The sequence below is a fragment of the Ischnura elegans genome, chromosome 8 (genome assembly GCF_921293095.1).
Source record: "Ischnura elegans chromosome 8, ioIscEleg1.1, whole genome shotgun sequence".
Taxonomy (NCBI): Eukaryota; Metazoa; Arthropoda; class Insecta; order Odonata; family Coenagrionidae; genus Ischnura; species Ischnura elegans.
The window spans coordinates 2,324,077-2,346,891 of NC_060253.1; the positions used below are offsets into that span (position 1 = coordinate 2,324,077).

The 22,815-nt window shown below is 41.1% G+C and overlaps 1 protein-coding gene across 6 annotated transcripts in view; it reads right to left on the reverse strand.

Annotated features, from left to right (window-relative positions):
- LOC124164156 (activated Cdc42 kinase-like) overlaps positions 1-22,815 on the reverse strand; it is a 225,296-nt gene that overhangs the window by 133,571 nt on the left and 68,910 nt on the right. For all 6 annotated transcript variants that reach the window (XM_046541349.1, XM_046541353.1, XM_046541348.1 and 3 more), the window contains one exon: positions 4,709-4,764. The gene's annotated coding sequence lies outside the window, so the exon portion shown is untranslated. The remainder of the gene's footprint in view (positions 1-4,708; positions 4,765-22,815) is intronic.

A 22,815-nucleotide genomic window follows, 5' to 3' on the forward strand; every position in this document is an offset into this window, starting at 1 on the left:
TATTCAACTTGCTTCCTATTGGTTTTACTTTCTCCTAGCATTTCACACCAGTCCAACACCATCTACGGCTTCGGGTTGAAATTGTACTCACAAAAATCTGGATCTGCAGTCGTGTTCTGCAGGAGACGTTCGTCTCTTGGCCCAAAAACAACGGTTACTTTGCCTGGCATCTGAAGACGAAGGTTTGCGAATAGACAAGAATGAAGTATGATTCAATATCCCCGACTCACACTAGAGGATATCGAAAGAGCCAAAACATTTACTTTCAACAGGGAGAAACATATTTGCTCATCAAAACCTGGAGGAGACTCTTCCTCACACGGACCAATCAGAACGCACCTAGACAAAACAAAAGCCTATATCGAACGGGAAAAACTTCCGACACTTCAAACCTGAAGACGCCTGCTGAAACGCCGGCGAAACTGTCACTACGAAGACGAACCGACGCGAGGAAAACCCGGAAACGTAGCAGCGTGCATTAAACTTGTTTCACCATCAACGGCACCCTCCATATCCAACGGCATAAATTCGGATGACAAAAAAATCTACCCTCAGAAGATTGATGCTTTACGAGGCCAGGGTAAAGCGAGAGGAGGAGAGTATTTGGTCGAACTGGGAGCAAAAGCAACCGTTGCGGCCTTTCGAGGCTCAACTGTGTTCATTGTTCCCGACTCCAGCAAACAAGCGAAGAAATAAAGCGAGCTCGACATCAATTGATGCCCGGCCGATCGTCGCGAACAATTACGAGCCAATAAATGGGCGAAAGCAGCGGCAGGAGGCAGAAGCAGACATAGCCTCTTTTACCAGAGGCGCCGTCACAGAATATACTTGGCCCAGCTTCGAGAAGTGAGGGAGCCGTGGCAACGGAGAGCAGAGAAACACTTGGCAGGGCAGCGATGAAGAGCCTTCGCCGTGCAAATGAAACTGAGGCCAATACTTAAACTTCGTAATTTTCGAAATATCACAATGGTCAATGGCATAAGTCATTGGAAAGAATTCTTATGAATGACAATGAACCACTCACTCAGTTATTCAGCACGAAGGTTGGTCTGATTAGGAGGGGGTAAAGCTCACCACAGGCTAAGCCGTAGGCGTGTGAATATAGCACATTCAAGTGATGGGGGCCAGTTCCTTCCCTTGGGCCACCGTGCACTTCGATGACATCATGATTTGAGGATAGTACCCAACGGCATCACACGAGATGCGCCATTTGCTAACTACTCCACCTTATGTTATACTCTATCCTACCCTCGACGATCCATCTAAATCGACCACAGGCAGGTTGAAGCACTCAACGAAGAATGACGGTCAAGTGAAAGTAACATAGTTTCGAGCGTCAAGATGATGGCAGGCACCACTTGAGCCCTGTGACCTTAGAAAGGGCCCAAACAACATTGACTGAAGACATTGGCACTAGCATTAGTGTCAGAGGTCAACTTCAATGGACATAGCGAAATTTTAAAGACCCCGCCAACTGTAACAATAGATTCCGATGCTAACGACGCTATGCTATCCACAAAAATGTGAACTACTTCCCTTCCAGCGTTTCCTAAGACATTTTCGCACAAAAATCAACATACGTGTGCCATATGTTGAAGAAGAAACCGGAACACCTACAGAAGAAGATGGCTTCAATTGCAGTAAAACTAACTTCCACTATACATATCATTAGTTCAAGTTAACCACGTTCGAAATTAAGTTTTAGAATAATTGCCATATTTTTCAAAGTAATTAAACAATTTTACACGACTCTGAGGACCCCAAACACCGCTGTTGGTCCCACAGAGAAATTTACGCGAATCCTCCCAAAGCTCCAATTGACGGTTAAACCTCCAACGATTAAAGGCGCTGCGATCATTGAGAAATTAATTGAATAGCGGCGATCGGAAGTGAATTTAATTCATCTGTCTCCAGGTCACGGTCGATTGATGACTCCATACCCCCCCTCGCGGCGTTCGCTCAACAAAAGGCCGTTAGGCCTCACAAGTGGAATGGACGTCGCTTTTTTCGTGGACGGACTGCTTCGTGCCAACGCCCCCTCGCAGAGTGCCTGCAAGAGGAAGAGTAAGATCGACCGCCATAAGACGCGGCCTGTTGAGCCCATTGTGGAAAGTAGACAACGAGAAGCCATTTTCACACGCCACAGCGAATAACAAAAAAAAAAACATTCAAATATTGAGCTAAATAATGCACCGTCGCGACATGATTACAAAGCTATTGAGACAATATTGCGACATCATCAGAGGGAGGGGGAGAAGCGTGGTTAAAGAGATAAAATGGACTTGAGGGAGCCGTCGCGAACAAGTACAGCGGGAATCGCCCTCTTCCACGTCATGCCATGTGTACACAAAACATCAAACTTAAATAAGAGGTGGATAGTGATTTGGCGAAGATATGGAGTTTACTTCCGGACTGACGAGGACTACGGTTCGAGTTTTCAATCTCACGAAGTGGCGTCGGTTGGGCGAGGGGAGGGAGGGACAGTCAAGAGGAGCATGAATCCTCACACAGTAAAGGCAGGGCCACCACGCCCCTGGGATTTTAACCAAATGGACCCCGAACCCTGCTGTCAAACGGCCAACGGCTCCACCAAATAAGCTACCACGGTCCCACCTTTAACTTCCTTAAAATAGGAAATCCATCCATGACGTTTCACACGCAAGCGGAAGAATTGAAAGCCGTCAACAGGCGTTCACTTCGCACGAGACATTGCACGGACGCGATCAGCAGAGCAAAGTACATAATACGTCTAAATACGCAACAATGTGACTCTTATTTACCAGCTCGCTTGTCAGAGAATAATTTAGGTCACCAGGTGCTCCTAGCAGAAAGGCTATAAGACATATTCGGCCAGTAAATTCGCAATTGCAAAATTCAAACCAGGCTTTGCACTAGGTGTCAAAAAACAGCTGGTAAAGCAAATCTGTCTTACGAAACTCGACCAATTGAGGAACGCACAATTTCCGACCAGCATGCACATTCAAGCTTGCGTAAGACAACCTGCATTATTCAACTCAATGAAAGATTGTTTTAAGGGAGGAAAATATGTTACCTGCACTGAGCTCAGGACGATGGAATGTTGGTAGCCATGCAGCTGAAGCCAGGCCAGGAATTCAAAACATGGCCCACGACCACGTGTATTTGAAATTGCGAAAACGGATCGAAAAAAAAGTGCATTTTGAGGTGCCGCACGGATTCGAATAATAATCCATCCCAGACGTGATTACATCGAATTCTACGAGCTGAGAAGAACATTGATTTGAGTAGAGTGCCGATTGGCGAAGAATGCTAAGGGGGCTGCGCGGTTGGGGGAAAATCACACTGCCCGTCCCGAATACATTGGAACTGCAAAGCGTCAAATCAAATTAAGACACTAGTTCAAACACCAGCCACACATCCGCATAAGACAAAATCTTAAAGTATACTTTTTTTTCAAGTTAAAACTGCCAAGCGGCCATGAAACCAGCGGCACTTTTCGTAAAAATAAAAGCACGACGTGAGTGAAAATATACGTCACACATTCACTGTATTTTGAGCCACGCCTGGAATTTTACCGATACATATTTAATAACACTCCAAAGATTGTATACCTTTGATTTTAAGAAATGAGCAGAGAACGGCATTACATAATAAACGAGGTTAAATAAACAAGGACCACAAATAATTATAATTACTGAGTACTTTTTCCATTTCCCTCATTACTGACTTAAAAAGCATCGGTTAAAGGTACTTACTGTCAGAGAAACAATAACACAAAATGCTACGATATTGTGAAGGAAGTAATGGATATCGGACATTACGTTTCAGACCAGAGGGTGATAATCCTTTTTTTTTTACAATTTTTAATTTTCCATCAATACATTTTCTTCCGCAGCGGTGTTTCATGAAGTATGTACCGACACAAATTTCTTCAAAATTTGAAATTTTAAAATTTTCCTGCAAAAGAACACAAAGACTATGACAGGGACGCCTTAAAACAGAGAGAGATAAGACTCTGAAAAAGGTCATTGATTACCGCGCAAAAATTAAGGCGAGATGCGATCTACTTAGTTGGGAGAACCCCGTCGCAACATCTCCCCTGGAAATTTTCCTACGTGCCCGCAAACTTTTTCCGCAGATGGTCGGCTACCAAAAGCACGAGTCTCGATGGCCTCGAATGCGGAAATCGATTTGGATATCGTTGTCAGAAGTGTGTAGACACCCAGGAGTCACACTTAACTGATGGGACCGAGTCAATGAAAACTTGTGAGGTTGGTAAGTGCATAAAGCGACCTGCATCCCTCACTCGTATGCCACTAAGAGCCGAAGAGGACGGAGGCGGACGCGACCTAGCCACCGAAGCTGGAGTCAAATCCAGGAGCATAAACCCAATTGGAAATAAGATTAGACGATGGAATCACTGAGGTAACTCACGTCCACGATCACGTTGGGCCGTCGGAATGTTTTCCTTCGGGCTCCGAGACGAATTTACCTCTCTTTAGATTCATATTTGGACTCACCGTTAATATTTGCACAGGAAACACCATTTGCTGTAATTGATACGAAGTAGAGCGCCCAAATGACAATTTTTGGCACTAATATACGATAATATTTTAGCTTTGTAAAAATGAAGTAAATATTTACCCCTGAATAGCAATAATTATAAACACTAAGATAGAAACTAGAGCAGCTGTACTAACTTAAACGTTCAAGCATAACCTAAAATTACCTGAAATGAGCTGCGTTGGGACAAGATGACCTCCACATGGGTGAGACTAGTTGACCCTGCAATGAAAGACACAGTAAATCATGAGTCGTGTCTTGACTTATACACTAATTTCCCATCACTCGAGGCTGAAATGATTTAAGGCACAAAAGTAGAGGCACATGCTAAGTTTCTCAATGAGGAGCTTTCCAAAATTAGAGACCGTAGCCAATTATAACCAAAAATTTTAAATATTATACTTTGAAGAATGTTAAGAGGATATTTACGATGAAATGAGGAAAACATCAACAGCCTTCTATGAAAGGGATGAGAAAGAACAATTCTAGCGGAAGTTTCCGTGGCCATATGTATTTGATAAAATGATAAATTTTTTTCCATTCAATCGACGATCTTAAATCATTGGTAATAAATATAATCAAATGTATTGATTTAGCATAGAGGTAATTAAGAGTTTCTTCTGCTAATCTTTGCCATTAAAAGGAATGACACGCGACCCACGAACATGCACCATCAATGGCCTTCCTTCGTGAGAAACATTGCCATCAGTTGAGCCAATCTACAGCGGCGAAAGTACCGCTACGTAGCAGCTGATTCCCCGAATCACAATTACAAAATTTACAATTGGGGGCTCAGCGAATACGTCATTGGTCTAGGGGGATCAACTGTAAGCACAAAACGCGGCACTGAGCTGAACCATCAGAAGTGGTGTCGCCTCAGCTGACACAAGGAAGGGATTCAAGTGGAGTGGTGATTGCCGGCCCCTGCACGCCCCCATCGGCCATTTTTAGAGTTTTCCAAGAGCAAAATGGACGGTGACGATTAAACGGATCACGACGGTTTGGATTCTATCGATGTGAGGATTTTGTGCCGCCAACACTTCTACAGATCGTGGAATAAATTTAGGCTGGATATATAATTACATGTATGCCTAATGGCATGCTTAAAAAACAAGGACGTTGAATCATAAATACTAGCTCGGATTAATGAACTTTTATACGTCATGTTCGGAACACCTCATATTCGCATAAAAAGCAGAGGTGTAAGGCAAAGCAGATTTCAATACAACGAAATTAATGCACTCCATGTCTCTCTTTTCTCGTCTTCCTTCCTATGATCCCACGTTTCAACACGGTAAAGCATGACACTCCAAAATAGACCACACGTTTCATCAAAATCTTATAAACGATTCTCTTATCAACTCTTTCCTACCCATAAACGCCTCCATTGCTACGTAAGTTGTCTTCTTCATGTCCTTACTACTTACTAAATCCGTTTCCTGTAGTGTACGGAAAAAAGCTTTTTTTTTAGAACTATCGAATTCTGATGAAAATCAAACATTTCGGTTCATATGGAACATTGAAAAATTCGGTAACAATAACAAACAAACCAGTTTGATAAATTCTATGAACTGGTTTGGTAATTCTTACCTAACTGTACACAGCAGTTCGATAAAAACTACTGAATACAAAAGGATAATGACACCGACGTGAAGTGCACATGTAAACGATTTTCCACCCAGAAAAACATTGTTCTGATTGAAAATCATAAAATTAGGAGTTTAAAGTAAGTTTCTGCAAAAGAAATACAAAAAAGTGGAGAAAAAATACGCCTGTGGGCCCCCTGCGTGGTAGCAACGGACACTATGACCCTCCCCAGTAAAATTGCATTTTATTTATAACAAAAAATACTCCCTATCACACCAGCTTCATAGTTTTAATCAAATCTTTTTTTCCGTGTGAAGAGGGTAATGCAACATGTAAATGCGCATTAAAATGCCCGCCCACCACTCGTGTTCATTCGAAGATGCGTCCACAAGGAGATTGGCCAGAGCGAAGTCTCCCCCGGCCACCGTCTACGGGTCACGAACGCGGAATTCCGAAGTCTCGCACGCACTCACAATGACACGCACGCACTCAGCAGCGGGTCGCACGCAGCAATAGCACGCACCCAAGGAGCGTGCTCAAACGCGCTGGCAGTCTGCTGCGATATGCTGAGTTCCAACCAACTTCACCACGAAAGACGGGAGAAGCGGCACGGGAAAAAGTGTCTGGCATTCATTAACATATCGTAAAAAATTAATAATAAGTTAATAGGAGCAACAAAAGTTTAAAAAATGAAAATTCTTACAGCTAATAGAACAGTGGCAGCTATTTTTTACGACTTTTTTATCATGAGTTCAAGAAGTTGATGCCAGATGATATATTTTAAATAATTTTTCCTTAAATTTCGGTTAAATATTACAAAATTTAATCAAATAGTCCATTCAATTCACCAAGAGCACCTTCCTGGCGAATCATAGTTAATCGGGGAGATGAGGTAAGCATTCGCACCACGCCTTGGGCTTAGGCCACGCACGCCGTGCTAAGGAATCCCTCCCCCATACTACGATCCGAATACTTCGTCTCAGGAATAAAATCATCTCCACGCCAAAATCTAGTCTAAGCGTTGCTGTGCCGATTGAAGTAGATTCGCTCTCTAAAATACACGTACTTTTCGAAAGTTACTCTAAATATTGCAAGCAAATTATTACTCATGAAAGAGCATTTTATCGTTCGAATTATTCGAGCGGGTTAACATTGGTATAGACGTAGATGTGTCACGTTTGTTCAATAATTGTGTCATTAAGCGGTGAAAATGGGTAAAAGTGACTCAATACGTCGTATTAGGGGAACAAATGAGCAATGACACAACACGCTAATTACGACGCTAACAATGATTAAGGTTGTGTTAGCAACCGTTTCGGAAATGAGAATATAATCGTCGAAATACCGTTTTGAATGGAATTTTAATATCAACGGAAACGAGTTTCCCATGCAAGCGGGTGGCCTAGGAATGGCTACGGCAACAAATCGAGGGATCCGGCTTCGAATCCCGGGAAAAGCGAATGAATTTTTCTCTGATAATTGTTTATTACGGGCAGATGAGTGTCGTCGATATGAGATGAGATCAAGTCCATTGGCCGACACGCCAAAAGTTGCTCTGCCTGATAATAGTAGTAGCATGACATTTCATTGATCTAGCTCCAACCGTTACTTAGAAAATCCAAATCTTATTCTCCACACAAAAATGGCAACTGTGAATTTTTACGTGAAGAATATTCTTCGGAATTAAATACTGAATTAACCATGAGGATTACGGGAAAACCAGGGTACTTATACCGTGGGGATACGAAAATGCACTCTTTAAGTTTTCTTCAGTAGATTCCAAATATGCATACGCCCAAGTCTTAAATCCGAAATCGAAAATTCTACTATCTCGACAACGTAAATTCGAAAATAGGGGCTTCTTCGGAATTTGTTGGACGTATCGAAATTTTGAGATGACTAAAAAATCAATCCAAAATTCTGGTACTTTGCGTTTAAGGATTTTGTCTTACGGTTATCGCAATTCGGTGAGAAAAGCAGGTGCCATAAGGAAAGCATAATCCATTTTTTTTAAATCGATTAAATTGGTTAATTATTATTTTCAAAGAGTAACTACACAAAAAATAAAGCAAAACTCTTGTTTCCGTCAGTGAAACATTATCTTTCTGTGTTATTTTTAAGACGCCGATTTTAGCCATAATATCTTCATCCCATTGGTTATCATGTTAATTTAAGTCGATATATCTCTTAAACTAATCGACTTCTTCGAGTTTTCAATTTTTTTCCCAATGATTGCTTTATACTTTTGCCTCCCACACCTAATGCAGTTTGGGCTGCGAATTTGTATGAATCAGTCATTCAGACATCATTTTGCATTTATAAAAACAAAAAAATACGAAAATTACCACCCCAAAAAATAAATACTTTTTACGGTACGAATTAATGGAACTGTTTCTAAAGCAAACGCACTGTCGTAGAAAAGGGCGACAGAAGGAACTGAGTCGAGGAGGAAGAGTCTTTGGGGATATTTCAAAAGAAATTTGTAAAACTAATTTAGGTCTGACCTTCCCCCGTAAGTCGTAACTGGTCATTAAATCGCACATGTACTTTGCATGTGTAAATTACCCGGAATTGTGACCAAATATGGTAAATTAGACATAGAAATCTTTCTATTAAAACTCTGGGAGCCAAAATTCCGAGGAGTAGCACTGTACCGGGAAAAGTTTGTGTTGGGGTGGGGGAGAAAGTGGAGTAGGGGGAGGATAGCCAGCCATGCGTGTAACAAAGAAGAAAGCTTTTCCCAGCGCTAATGTTCCGCGAGAATCGTTCGAGCTGCTACGAGGTATGCTATTCATGAATACTTATTAACGCCAAAACATTCAGGAGCATTCTTTCGGTTTTTTTATACTTGGGAATTCCTTAAATGAATGTCTGCGGACATTCTTTTAAACACTTCCACTTCTCTAGAAAGAGTAAATTGAGTCCGAACGGAGGGTCGGCGTTTTAATTAAATAATAATATTTCCAATTGGACTATCAACACTTTGAACCCTTTGTGCGAGACTTTCTATCGATGCCGTGGCGTTTCTCTATAGATAACTTCCACTGAAACTAATGCTAAAGATACTCGTACGTTCTGCATGGCATGAAATATATATCACCGTTCACTTGATTCACTTGCGTTCAACTGAACGGATTGCACGGACATCCAGCAAGGGCGTTCACTCACTTTACCAAAATTATTTCTTTAGATTCTCAGGGAACATGATCTCGGTAAAACATTCCCAGGAACACGATCTATTAAACCGAACAACAAAAATTTCCGTAATTTACTTACATTCCATAATATGCATTCTACAATATTTCAAGCAGGAAAAAGGCTAATGAGGTGATAATATTATTTCCTTAAAATAGCAATGTTTCCCGTTGGCGACCATTTCCTAAATTTTAATTTTGGACCACTCTCATTCCACAGACAGATCTTCACTCTCCGGAAATCCTCCCCATCATGCATAAACAAACGAACCCTATGGTGAGGAATCGAACGCCTAAACATTTGAAATTTAGAAAGATTTAGAAATCTCAAGATAATAATAATAAATGATTTACACATAAACAACAAATTAAACATAACAAATCCATTTAAAATAAACAATAACACGTCCATTAACAGAAACGGTAAACGATAATATTTTCTTTAAGATACGACTATACAGACTGAAGTCACAAGTTCGTGACCTTAGTGAGAATCATGAGAGAGACCAAGAATTAAAATGACTGCTACTTCACTTAACCCCTTAACTGATAACTGAGCGAAGGGAACTGACCCACGAGGCAATGACGGCGTAGGCGGAATTGTAAATGGCTGGCGAAGAGGTTTGGCATCCAGCGGCGGGCGGCGCCTGCACACGACGTATCCAAGAAAAGACTGCATGACCGCATATTTCACAGGACACAAGTTCCGACGCACAACGACACAAATAAGCAACGGCATGAGTGGAAGTCGGAGAGAGAGAGGGAGGACTCGTTCCACTAGCGTCTGATCTCGGAGTCCTCGGCCAATTGAAGACAACATGAAGAAGATAAATCCAACGCCACCATGACATCACATGGAAAGAGGAAATTCCTTTCCTCTTTCGATGAAACGACACTAGTCACGTCTGGATTCAAACCCCAACAAAGGGCAAGCGAAAGAAACGCAATGGGAATGTATCAACGACACGGAAATAAAGATGAAGCGTTTCTTTTTTAACGTTGTTCGCAAAAAAATCCAACTATGTACTTGAAAATGAAAATATGCGCAGGGTATTTTCATAAGGAGGTGCAATAAATAAATACATGTGATTGGGAACACACGAATGTATTCAACCAAGGCTCCGACGAAATAAGAATAGCAAAAACTGAATATGTTTAAGAATTATGCATTAATAATATCAATAAAAACAGGATTTTTTCGCAATGAAATTATCGCATTTATGTCGAATTGGCGATTAAAAAATTCCACTGACTGTGGCCGCAAATTCCAAAACAGCAGTCGGCAAATTTATGACACTAACCACTTTCTATTGACACTTTTCAAAGCTACCAAAGCCATTGTTCATGCTTTTCCCCGACAATGTACATCTTACATTAATTTATATCCATTACTATAATAAAAAAGGATACAACAGCGATGGTTCCTCCAAAATTTCAGAAAAAATTGTTCTTCAAAAATTGCTGCCAGGTAGACTTGAGCCGTTTTGGAAATGATGGCTTCAATTCATTGCATAGACGGTGACGCACTTACAAGAAGTAAACCAATAAATACGGCTGCCCCGCAAGTTTGATTAGCAAACAAGAAATGAGGGGAAAATCATCAATTTCTCTAAAACAATAACAAACTTAGCACTGCAAAATATGCTGATAAAGGGTTGAAATTAAAAAAATTGATAGTATGAAATAAATTGCACTCTGATACACTACCTCTGTGATCGACACGGTCACGAGCAAACACAAGGCTTGAATCGTCGCTTAAATTAACTTGCAGTGGTAACACAATCTTGAGATTTTCGGACAGTTTTTCTTTAGCCATCAACTCATACGCCTTCGGGGAAATCCAAGGCAGTACGGCTTTCCTGATGGCAAGAGGTGTTCTGGTTGCAAGGGGTTCATCGAGGTTAGCGAAGCGTTGAGACGTGCTCTCTATATTTGATGCTATGTAGACGGTTTTACTGCTTTCCTGAACGTTTGTTGGCATTAAAAGCGAAATACTAAGTGAGAAATTTAGCTTGCTTATACGCAGTCACTCTGGTGGTCAGGTGAATGCTGATTGGCTGTCATCAGCGGAGTGCTCTGATTGGCTGTCGTGTTGGCGATGATTTTGCCTAGCGATTTTGATTGTTTAGAGCACAGGTTTCCAAGTGTTGGTCTATGCATATCCAGAATCTCTATTCACTATGTTTTTGCCCAGTCTAATTTCAATTGACTCTTTGATGAGTCGATCCCAAAAGCCATTGGATCGGCAAAGCATTTTGGTGTTGTCGAACTCCACTGTATTTCTGCATTCCATCTGCGATGGCTGACTTTCCGGGCTGTCCTGAGCGGAGGTGGCGCTTGTGTTCCGTATCTATGTACAGTGCGGCCCGTCTTATTTCAGCTTCTCTTCCCGCACCCACATCAGACTTGGTGAACGCCTGGTGTCTTCAATCCTACCGGATCTATGGCTTCAACGAGCATGTCCTGGATCTTTTGTGGTGGTTTGTGGATGGCTTGTACGTTGAATCTCTAGAAAAAAAAAATCAAAATGGCTAACTATAACTATAATACTATAATAATAAATAAACAAGGAAAAATCTCACACGACATTCACAGCCCAAAGGACGATGACCGAGTAGGACATCGAAACGTCGGCAGTTATGCGGTTCCTGACCCGGTGGCGATCCCGAGGACATTTTACGAAATGCTAGAATAGTGCGAGAAAAATATGCCTTACGAAGAATAACTCTCTCTAAAGTGGGGAAAGTACGCAGCGAACTGGCATGGCAGTGGCTGACTCCAAATTACCTCTGACGAAAAGGCACACGAAAATCTAAGGAGAGCCAAGCTAAGCTGGGGACCGTCTTCGTGAATCACACTCACATTAAAATCAATAATTTTTAACAAACAGTTATTTATTATGCAACAAAAATTTCATTAATTATTTCGGTCGAACATGTAGGGGAGAGCGGGATAAAAGTGTACACTTGAGCTTTTTATTTCACATCTTTAAATTGAAAACTTCAACGAAAGAGGCAATCATATTATTTTGAAGTGAATTCGATTTTCCACCAATTCTTTGCTTCATATTTGGAAAATTTAACTTACTATGAGTGTTATACCTATTTTACAAAATCCTTACACTGTTCGGTATTGTCCCGAGTGCCGGGGCAATACCGCTCTGCGCACCAATGTCATAAAAGTGAGCGAACATAAAACTAAAATTAAAGAAAGTCCTTTTCTATTTGCAATTAAATATTTTATTGTAACATCAAAATATGAAAATCCGTCATTAGTACAGACAGATTGACGACAGGACGGATGAAGGCCGTTCGGATTATTGCGGTGTTCCGACTATCGCATGTTCAGACCATCGAGGTTCACCTGTACTTGGGAGGATTGGCAACTCAAACATTCAAAGATCCTCCATAATACATAAGTATTTGAATTTCAAGTTACTCAGAAAAGTTAAAATATTATACGGGGCATTATCGTTCAAAAGGGGGCAATACCGTACACCTTGCGCCTTGCACGGTATTACCCCATGCAATGTGTGTTGAATTGCCCAAAAACGACATGACGCAGCATTTTCAACCCTAACCTAAAATGAGAACAATAGAGGACTTGTGTTTGGCATTAAAAATAGCCCAGGATGTGGACTATTCAAAACCACTAGTTTGAATGCATTCACTAACAACATTTTTCCCCTTACCACAGCCCGAGTTAGTATTTAATATTATAAGACACGCTGACAAAACAGAAAAACTTCCGTCACATACACGTGCGTAAAGGCAAAAACTCCCAGATTGTCTTTATCGGTTTCGCTTTCCTTCCGCTATGCAGCAGTACTTCTCAGCGCTCACTACATATTCCAGCGGATCTAAAATTATGGTGCATTGTATTGTCGCTCCGAACGGTATTACCCCGGTTTCCCATACTTCCACCGTCCAAACACTTTCCGAAATATGCTTCCGACATGCACCCGTGTTACTATCGGACGGCATGTTATTTCATGATTTTTTTACTAACACTACGATGCCTAGAATTTATGAGCGGTCTTCTACCACTCAATGACTAGTACATATGAGGGTAGTCCTCTCTTTCTTGGGCGATTGTAGAAAATGCTTTAGGCTTCTGCCACCATTTCAACGTTATTTTTAATCGCAATCCCGATACATTCCCACTAAGTAATTAAGGTTGTACATTGGAACTTCGTTCCGAGTAATTTTTATCAAAAAAGAGTTTAATCCCCGATAAAAATATTTTGGCCTGAAATATTTCGGACGATTGACTAAAGAGTTTAGTTCACGGCTATATGTAGTGGATATTCACGCACGTCAATCTCACCCCTTTTAAACTAAATATTCTCCTTACCAACCCTTCATTTTTCTGCACTCTTTACATGTTATAAAATCACTGCTCGTTCATCCTTAAATATTACTTTTTATCACATTCCAAGCATTACTGAATTCTTAATTTAAATAATTTATGACTTGAGCTGAATATAACTTACAATTAGTTTCAATTATCAATGGCCTTGCATACTGCAATTTGAATTGATTAGCTAAGTGGAAATCAGAAACGTGTTCATGGTCCCTACGTAAATTTTCTCATTCGCATAAGAAACTTACGGACAAATTGTGCGTAAAAAATTTATGCATGCATCGTGAGCAATCTTTCGCAGGCGGCAATTTGTCGGGAGTGGCGCGTGGCTATGGCAGGATGCCAGGGGTCCACTTCACACGGCATTCCCACGGCCGCCGCCCGTCTAGGGCGATTCAACATCAAGTGTTCACTTCATCAAGCGTTGGCTATCACTCTGGTTAAAGATGGTCCCAGTTATAGAGACGTCATGTCTTTCGTACATGCTCGAGGAATATTTCAACTCTATTCTACTCGGATTTCCTTTCACAAGCAGATGAGAAAGCTCTCGTCCTAGAACCGCACCATCAGCTATATTTCCAGGTTCGAGGGCGAAGATAAAATAAGAGAAACATATATCCGATGGGATGAGTGGAGGATATATAGGATGTCACCCCGAACAATAAGTTGGACGTACGTCAATGCTCAGTTGAACAAAGGCACTCACTTTTCTCACAATGCGCGTTAGTACACTCTGGTGTCCTTCCGCCAAGAGAGACGGCTAACAGTGTACATAGATTGTAGATGCAGAATAACGCTGATTGGCTGATTCCGGGATTAGCTACGCTTGAATTGTGGCGGTGAGCAAGTTAACTCGGAATGAAAATCATATTCCAACGAAATTTCAAGCCAGAAGAACGTTAGGCTTTGAACGGAATCTGATTTTAAGGTTTTATCGTACTAACTCATACAGTTTTCCTTCATCATTGGAGTATTAAGAATAATGAAATACAGAATGACCTTTTTAAGGGGCGAGAATCGAGTGGTCGATGTTTCTATGAGATTTCCCAACACCAGCAGCTCGATTCTACAAACATTCGCACGTGCACTCGGCGCGGTGGTCTTGTTTTCGTTGCAGTGGTTTGCAACCGAAGAGGCTTAGATCATACTGTACATAGTTAGCCAAAGAAATATTCACAAGCATTCTACCATCCGTTCCCATTTGTTCTCCAAATCAAAGCGGATGTTCAACCACAGAATAAACAAAGTTATAAATAAGAAATTAATTAGAATACTTTTTCTTCCAATTCCAACAACATCATGCATGCGGTGCCGACATTAAATTTTCTCCAAGTCCTGAAATAACGAAAATAGCGTAGCTTTCTTTCTCGTTTTTTTTATCACCAATTAAATTACTATAAAAACCTTCGATAAGAGTTTTCATTACTTCATCACATGAAACTCGATGTGAATGCGCGGAGAGAGAGGTTCCTGAAAAAATAGCGCTCCAAGTTGAGCCACCGTTTTACGATCGTCCGAAACCGCACCCTTATCATCCGGATCATTCAGAAGAAAATGAGGAAAAGTTTGACTTAAACTTCCTTTCATTGCATTTCATGCGATCGAGTAATTATCGAGAGGCAACACTTGAAACAGCTCTGCCATCTCGACTCTTTCCGCGAGCACCTAATCATTCTGCTAGAAGGAGTGCCTCTTCCTCCCCCTCCTATCACACCTGCTGCACCAATCACTTGGCCTCCTTCCTTTCCTCTTCATTAACTCCTCCTTTGTCCGTGCAATTACCCCTCCAATGCCACTTCAGCTGAGCACGTTTTCCTACAACATGAGGACCAAACAGTTCATCAACTCCACTTGTTCAAGTGTGTGCCCAACTATTACATCAATCCTTTTTGCTCTTTGCGTGCGATGCTTCCCAAAATCGCACAACTTTCGTCCCCACGTCATTCATTTACACTCCATTTTCCTCGCAGCGTCCATCTCGCTCACTCAGCAGTGCCTGCAGACCTGTTCCCAGCAGGCTAATAAACCCCTTCATAGAGTAACCACAAGGAAAAACAATATTCACTCATGGTCCACCTAAATGCTTCGGTGGTATTTGTTATCACCTAAACCTAAAAAAATGAGCGAGGAGACCGTTTTGTCAAACCTTTTAATCGAAAATAAGACAGAGTAAACAACTTATCCATATAGCTAGGATGGGAATCATTCCGAACTGATTAGTGAAATAATGCGTGAATCGCAATTGGTTGGGTGATTCCTCAAAGTGGCAACCCGCACCGAAAGTTAATAAAGATATAGAGAAATAGTTTTTCAGAATTCACCCAACCGATGGTGTCTCAATGCACTAAGTGACTGAGCTCGAGTGTTCCGAGGGAGCAAACACTCAATAAGGCACGGCTGTAACGAGACGATGCGTGTTAATGAGCGGATCCGAGGAATAAGGTGGTGGAGACTGTGGCGCCAGGCGCCTCTACGGGTGGGCGAGCGTGCCCCCCCCCCCTCCCTACACCACCGGAGGCACGCGCGCAATCTGCCGAGGCCTTAGTCAGCTGGCGAGCAAATATCAGAGCGAGGAAGTCAACATCACGGCCCAATGGAAATCAATGAAGGGAGGGAGCGTGAAGCAGATTATGTACCTACTCGGGGCGGAGGCGCTTCGAGGACTTATCCAACGGATTACGTTCCACGCATTGGTCCACTTATCAGCTTGGATAGGCCACCGAGAATGGAATGTATTTCATGCGCGTATTGTAGGTCGTAATTTATGGTGACGCAACGTCATTATGTTATTTAATTTTGGGGTTACTTTGCCGACCTTAGAGTGACTCTGTTCAACCAGTATGGAAAGTGGTTCCATCTCTATGGTGCGGCTACTGTAGTCGTACCAATGGATTAGACCATTTGATCGTTAAAAAGTCAGCCAATCGCTGAAGACTTTGGATACCGGTTGGATAATGTGGATTGAGGTACCGGAGAGACCCCTATAAAAACAAATATAGGGACTTTAGTTTACTTCAGGTGATTAGGTCAACACATGTATTAAGTTTTTATTGATTATTGAGAATATGAGAAGATTTCGTCGACAGTTTCTTTACATATTCACTTCATTGCAGAGGGAGTCAACTTCGTTTACCTCTGCTACCTTCAAATGACTGCTTTTAAATTCCCACTAAGTAACATCCACTGCGCACACCAGCCACTCCTTTATTAAAATTCATATCTATAGGTTTAGCATTTACATCCCCCACACTGGGATTTCCTTCTTTATAATATTGTGATGCACTCTTATCCGTAGGAATGAATACCATAGCAAGGATTCTCACGGATTACTGTTACATCTTCAATGGTTTTTGTCGACGACGTACGAATTGGAATGAACAAAACCCATGCTCTCTACACCTACTTGGCGTCAATTCGCAACTAGTTCGACAAAGCACAAGAAATGCATTTGAAGAAAACGGAAATAGTGCCCCGTAGGGGTAGATGATTTACGTTGATAATAATAAACATAGCCACGCAACTAACGGATTCATCATTTTCTACAACATTTCACTGAGCTCGTAATTCTAATAATATATCATTTTATACAGGATGAGAAACAATGCTTCTATTGGAAATAACCACCCGTCAAAATCCATAAGTTTCGACAGAAGCGTATGCCACAGATGACAGCAATTATTTGAAGATGATAACTGCGTACTTCCCGTCTAAAAATCATTCATTTCACTATGTTCACCATACTACAATGCGCTGCATTTATTTGTGTTGGTTGTACTTAAGTTTGCAGTTTAATTATTCGTTCAACAACATTAGTTTCGAGTGATCGGGGCCGCACATCACGGAAATTGAGCTTTCGTTCACGACAGTAATCAATGTCTTGCTTTAAATTGCATATTCAAAGAGGGAAAAGCAGTTACTGTTTTGATACTGACGCGTAAATTCTGAAAAACGATGTCGATGACGACAATTTTAGCTTTTCAAACCGGCTGATGATGAAAGCGAAGAGCGATACAATTGGGTGGCAGATGAATTTGAGGAACGTATCGCGAGATGTGCGCTATTTCACTGGGAATATATAATTTTTAGCGTTTAATTTAAAGAATGCTACATAACAATGATATTTGAATTATATGCTCGTGGCTGAACATACAAGTTTCGATGAACTTAGTACATAATCGTACATGGTGCGTTTTTTTTGTTTTTAATACGTTGCAAAGACGAATTTGTTTCATTACACAGCTTAAATTAAAGAATATTAAAACGCGTTATTGTTTCATTAGAACACAGGTTTTCTTTTAAAAAAATATGAGAAACAATCGAATATCGTAGAAGTGGTAAATGCATCGCTTTGGAGCTGCCCATCCCACGCTACTAGATTCAAAGGCGATAACCGCATCCCATTGGCCGTCGGCTGAAATGCCCAGTTGATCTCATCCAACAAAGTTGGACTTATTCTCCCACGAGTATGTCAATTCGCAATGCATATTAACGTTGGGTTTCAATCATTCAACACATGAAACTATCACTGCTTTCTTGTTGACTTGAGTTTTGAGTGATTTACATCGCCTACACAATTTCCATTGCACCAGGTAGAAAGAAAAGCTTATACAAGGCTTATTGGCTTTGAGAGATATATATTTGTCCACGATTTCTTTACGTTTCAAAATTAAAATATTCTAACGATAGTGAGAGGGTGAAATTTTTATTTCATTTTTGATGACTGTCTCATATTTGTTAAACGATAATTTCCCAGTCAAAGTGAATGTGCATCATGTTTTATTGAAATTGGTACTACGAATGGTCGTTAAGGTAAATATTTGAAATGCATCACTGGTTTCACTTCCTCTACACGGCAGATTAAATGGAGTTTCGCTCTTATCATGCCTGTCGGAAATTATTTCGTTCTTCCGAGCTGCAATATGATAAATTTTAAATCTGATAGTTTCAGCTACCTAAGTGTTCTCCCATTAGAGTAGAGTGATCGTAGAATGCTAAAGGCGGCGTTAATTTGACCCAACAGTCTTCCAACACCGAAATGTAATGCACGTCCCTTGTCGACTCAAAATCAATATTATATATAAAAATCAATCAAATATTCGCAATAAGTAGGTACCATTCAAACAACTGCTCCACAAACAGCGATAAGATTAAACGCTGGATTGACGTGGAGCAGAGACAGTGTCCTTCGCCTCCAAAGCAATCGCATCCTTCCTTCGCACGCGCTTACGAAATTACTCCATCTCTCCGAGTCCAGGAGCAGTCGCCAAATGTTGTGCTAAATAATTTCATTAACTTCAAAATTCGCTGTTAAAAATTTGGAAAATGTTTATTCGCCACCCTATCAAGCACAGAACGTTTTGCGGAAATAAGTTAATCTCCGTGGTAGTCAGCTGATACTTATTGGGTCGACGATGGATTCCTTGCGAGGGTGGGCGACGAAGAGAGACTTTTCATTGAGTGACACTTTCCCGCCGTGAGTGGGAATCACCAACACTCTTTGAGTGCCAGCTCCCATCCACTCAAAACAAGAGAAGCCGACGCTGCAAGTGAACGAAATCACTTCCTACTTCATCGGAAAAGGAATTGAAAAGCGTACCTCATAAACCCAATGCGCGTGGAGAAATCACTCAAAATCAACGACTTATAGGCCTCCACTGTAATTATCGCATTTCTGTCTCTTCTGTCACGCCATGACGTCATCACGTCATTTGAGAGATTAGTTTACCCTGAAGAATTCAAATTTGAGATAAGGGCAAATGCTGAGGAGAGCCTATTTCTGTGCGTACCCAAAAGATTTAAAGATGGAAAAATGCAAGTAATGCGGTACGACCAGTCAATAATGTGACCCTTATGGAAATTTCTTTCTTTAGAGATAAGTTAGAACACAATGGTAATACTTAAAATATGTTTCGTCTATTTTACATACCCAGAAAAGTTCAATGTGGCTTCAAACAATTAATGCATTACGAAAAAAAGACGATTCAGAACTTGACAACTGGGGTCCAAATCGAAAAATAACGTACAAGAGAGAAATTTTTTTAACATAATGAGCTCCTAAGGATAACGATGGCAGCGAAAACAAAGAGAAAAAATTGCAAATCTCCCTGATCCGCAACTATCGGAACGGACGTCAAACGAAAGAGAGAAAGAGAAGAGGGAGCAGTCTCTCTCCTTGATTGTCTCCCGCCAGAGCAAATCGCGATCAGGAAGAGGAGGGGTGGGGGGCATTTAGCACCTTCCGGCAACAGCAGCAGTTAGGAGCTTTCAAATGGAAGGGAGAGAGAGAGCGCAAAATTGCCCCATTCAACGTCCGCCTTTTGTGTTTTCTTTCCCTTCTCTCATTTCGTGCTCAAAGGACGAGGGTGGCCACCAGAAGACACAGAGGAATCGTTTTACTTAGGTGACAAGAGGGAAAAGCTCAGAAACGTCTCGATACGTACTGTGCGTGACAAACGTATCCCGACACATGGAGTGGCTACACGATCGTTGCTGTTGAAAATTCACCTTCTTCTTTCGTGGTTTACTATATTTGGCTCTCGCTGCAACGGCGGGCATTTAACAAGGTTAGCCCCATCAATGTTAACGGTAGGTATATCGGATCGAGTAAATCGACCAACTGAAAGTCGCAAATAATGAAACAACTTGTTTGCCACCAAAATAAAATCCCTAGTACGGGTTTTCGATAGGTCTGTTTACGCAGCAAGAACACATAGAAACAACTATATTAATTAACTTTTCACTCAAAACATAGGGTGCTGTGTTTTCACTTTTTAATTTTTCTCATTTGAATTTTGTATTCTACCTGTGATTGCTCAAACGGAGAAAGCCATCGAACTAGTATCAGAATATATTATTAAGGTATTGAAAATGAAAAACCGGGACTATAAATATAAAATTCTCAATATGAGTAGCAAATTCCAACAAGTCATACCTGAGAAAACCTAGTATATAACATATCGGTATTCGAGTTTCGATCTTCATGGGCATGGACTTAAAATAACATGTTACACTGAAGGAAGTGAAAAATCCTCCACCAGGATACGTGGCATCACTCCATTCGTGGGGACATTTCTTTAATATTTTTAATGCTTGGTAGTTACCCATTTGGTAGTTTAAAATTAGCCATTGAAATTGCTTCACAAAATCAAAATCATAAGGCGTAACTTTGTAAAGAATTCCCATTCACGATAGAATCAAAACAAGTAGAAAACCAAAGATATACTGTAACTGGTAGGACTGGGCTCGAAAACACATTCACGTGAGATGGAACACTCTATCTATCGCCATCCACCACTATGGGTGTGGGATGCTGCCAACCTCCCCCTTCCCCTCCTCCAATCCACTTGTCTATCGTTTAATAAAACCCAAGGATTCCCTGGCGCGTAAGACCGGTCGATGATGATAATTATGACGGACCTTTGACCGTATTTATCCAACCGTATAAAGATAAATCTTATATAAATATAAATGACTTATTCGTCCAATCGTATAAATATAAATCCGCCTCCGTGAGTGCCAAAATAATACAACAAAACATTTATAAAATTAGAGAATGGATAGCGAAATTTTGTGCCCACGATAGAACAAGTATTAAAAATGTAGGATCAAGTGTCTAACTACCTCGAAAGTGGTATTTCTGCCACGCTTTTCGTTGGAATGAGGACGAGGCATTGTGAGCCATTTCCAGAAGAGCCTCGCTTCGAGTAGTCGTAAGTTCATTGCACGCACTCGCTCAGTCACTCACGTCCCACGCGCAAGTGCCTCACCCCCTTGCAACGCCCACGCCTCCCCACGGACCCTGCCGGAAACACACAACACAATCGCGTCAAAACATTGGCCGCGAGCGACAGCCAGCCGGTAAAAGAAGCAGCAGCCCATTCCCTCGCATTCACATTGGCCCTCTTGCCAACCAAAACCACAACATTCTCCCCATATGAGGTTCGTCTACAGCAGAGCCCAAATGCATTCAAATTGTTTAAGAAAAACTTCACCTATACCCTTTGACGATAGAATATATTACAAGTTATCTTTAAAAATTATAAACAAAATACAATTCACTAAAAATTAATCAACCCTTTCCTGCCGGCGCCTACAATAGGAAAACGTTTTCCGTGCAACGAGTAGCATAGAATATGTATTTGAAACCGCTCAGTGCGGAACTCTTTTTTGATTTGAGACCCAACTCAACGGTGCGCCAGTCCCTTACCCAGGCCACTAGACTCCATCCTCTAAACCCTATCATAGCACAAATCCACGGTCAACTTATAGTGTTACCAGGGTTTATTTTAAACTAACATTGTATTTGATTTTCAATAATATGCTCTTCTACATTATTAATAACATTTTTAAGCACTGTGGAATTTTCAACAGGTTTCTAGCGTTAATAACAACAAAGTTAGTAAATACAAGGTAATAAGACTATAAGTTCGAAAGTCCGCTATTTTCAACTCTTAAATTTCGTTTAAAAATTGCTTACGCACAGAAAATAACGAAGAATTCATTTCAAAGTATAAAAAATTATAGAATGCAACAAAATATACCTTTGCAAAAACTATTGACAATATAACCACTTCGCAACGGATTCCTGCGGTGAGGATGATCATAAATAAGTGGGAGGGTCGGGCTTAATTGCCGAGAAATGGCCCTAAGGACTCGCTAAGCTGCGTCTCAGGCCGGGCCTGAATGCATTCGACAAGGAGTTATTAGTGTTTTTAATGGGTACAGAGATGTGAAATATACTATTAGTGAGAAAAATGTCCACATCAAGGAATGTGACGCGAGTGGAAGAAGAATAGGATGTGAAGGTTACGGAGGAAACCGAGGGAATAAATAAATGAATTGCTTAGCGTTAGTCTTGCTAAAACTCGATAAGAGCAGGGCCAATTTGGCTAATTTTGGCTTTAAAATATTCGTCGCCGTCCAGAGAAGGTTTAAAAGGTGAGAATATCATTCCACAGGGCCCTAAATCAATATCATAAGAAAAACATGTAAAGTTCTAGCGATACTAGGCCACTGGTACAACCTCCGCATTCCACATTTTTCTTCAGCGGAATTAGAACCGTATTCACGAAACCCTCCGGCCAACATCCCTCTTCATAGACCCTACGTACTAGTTCGAAAAATCTTCTCT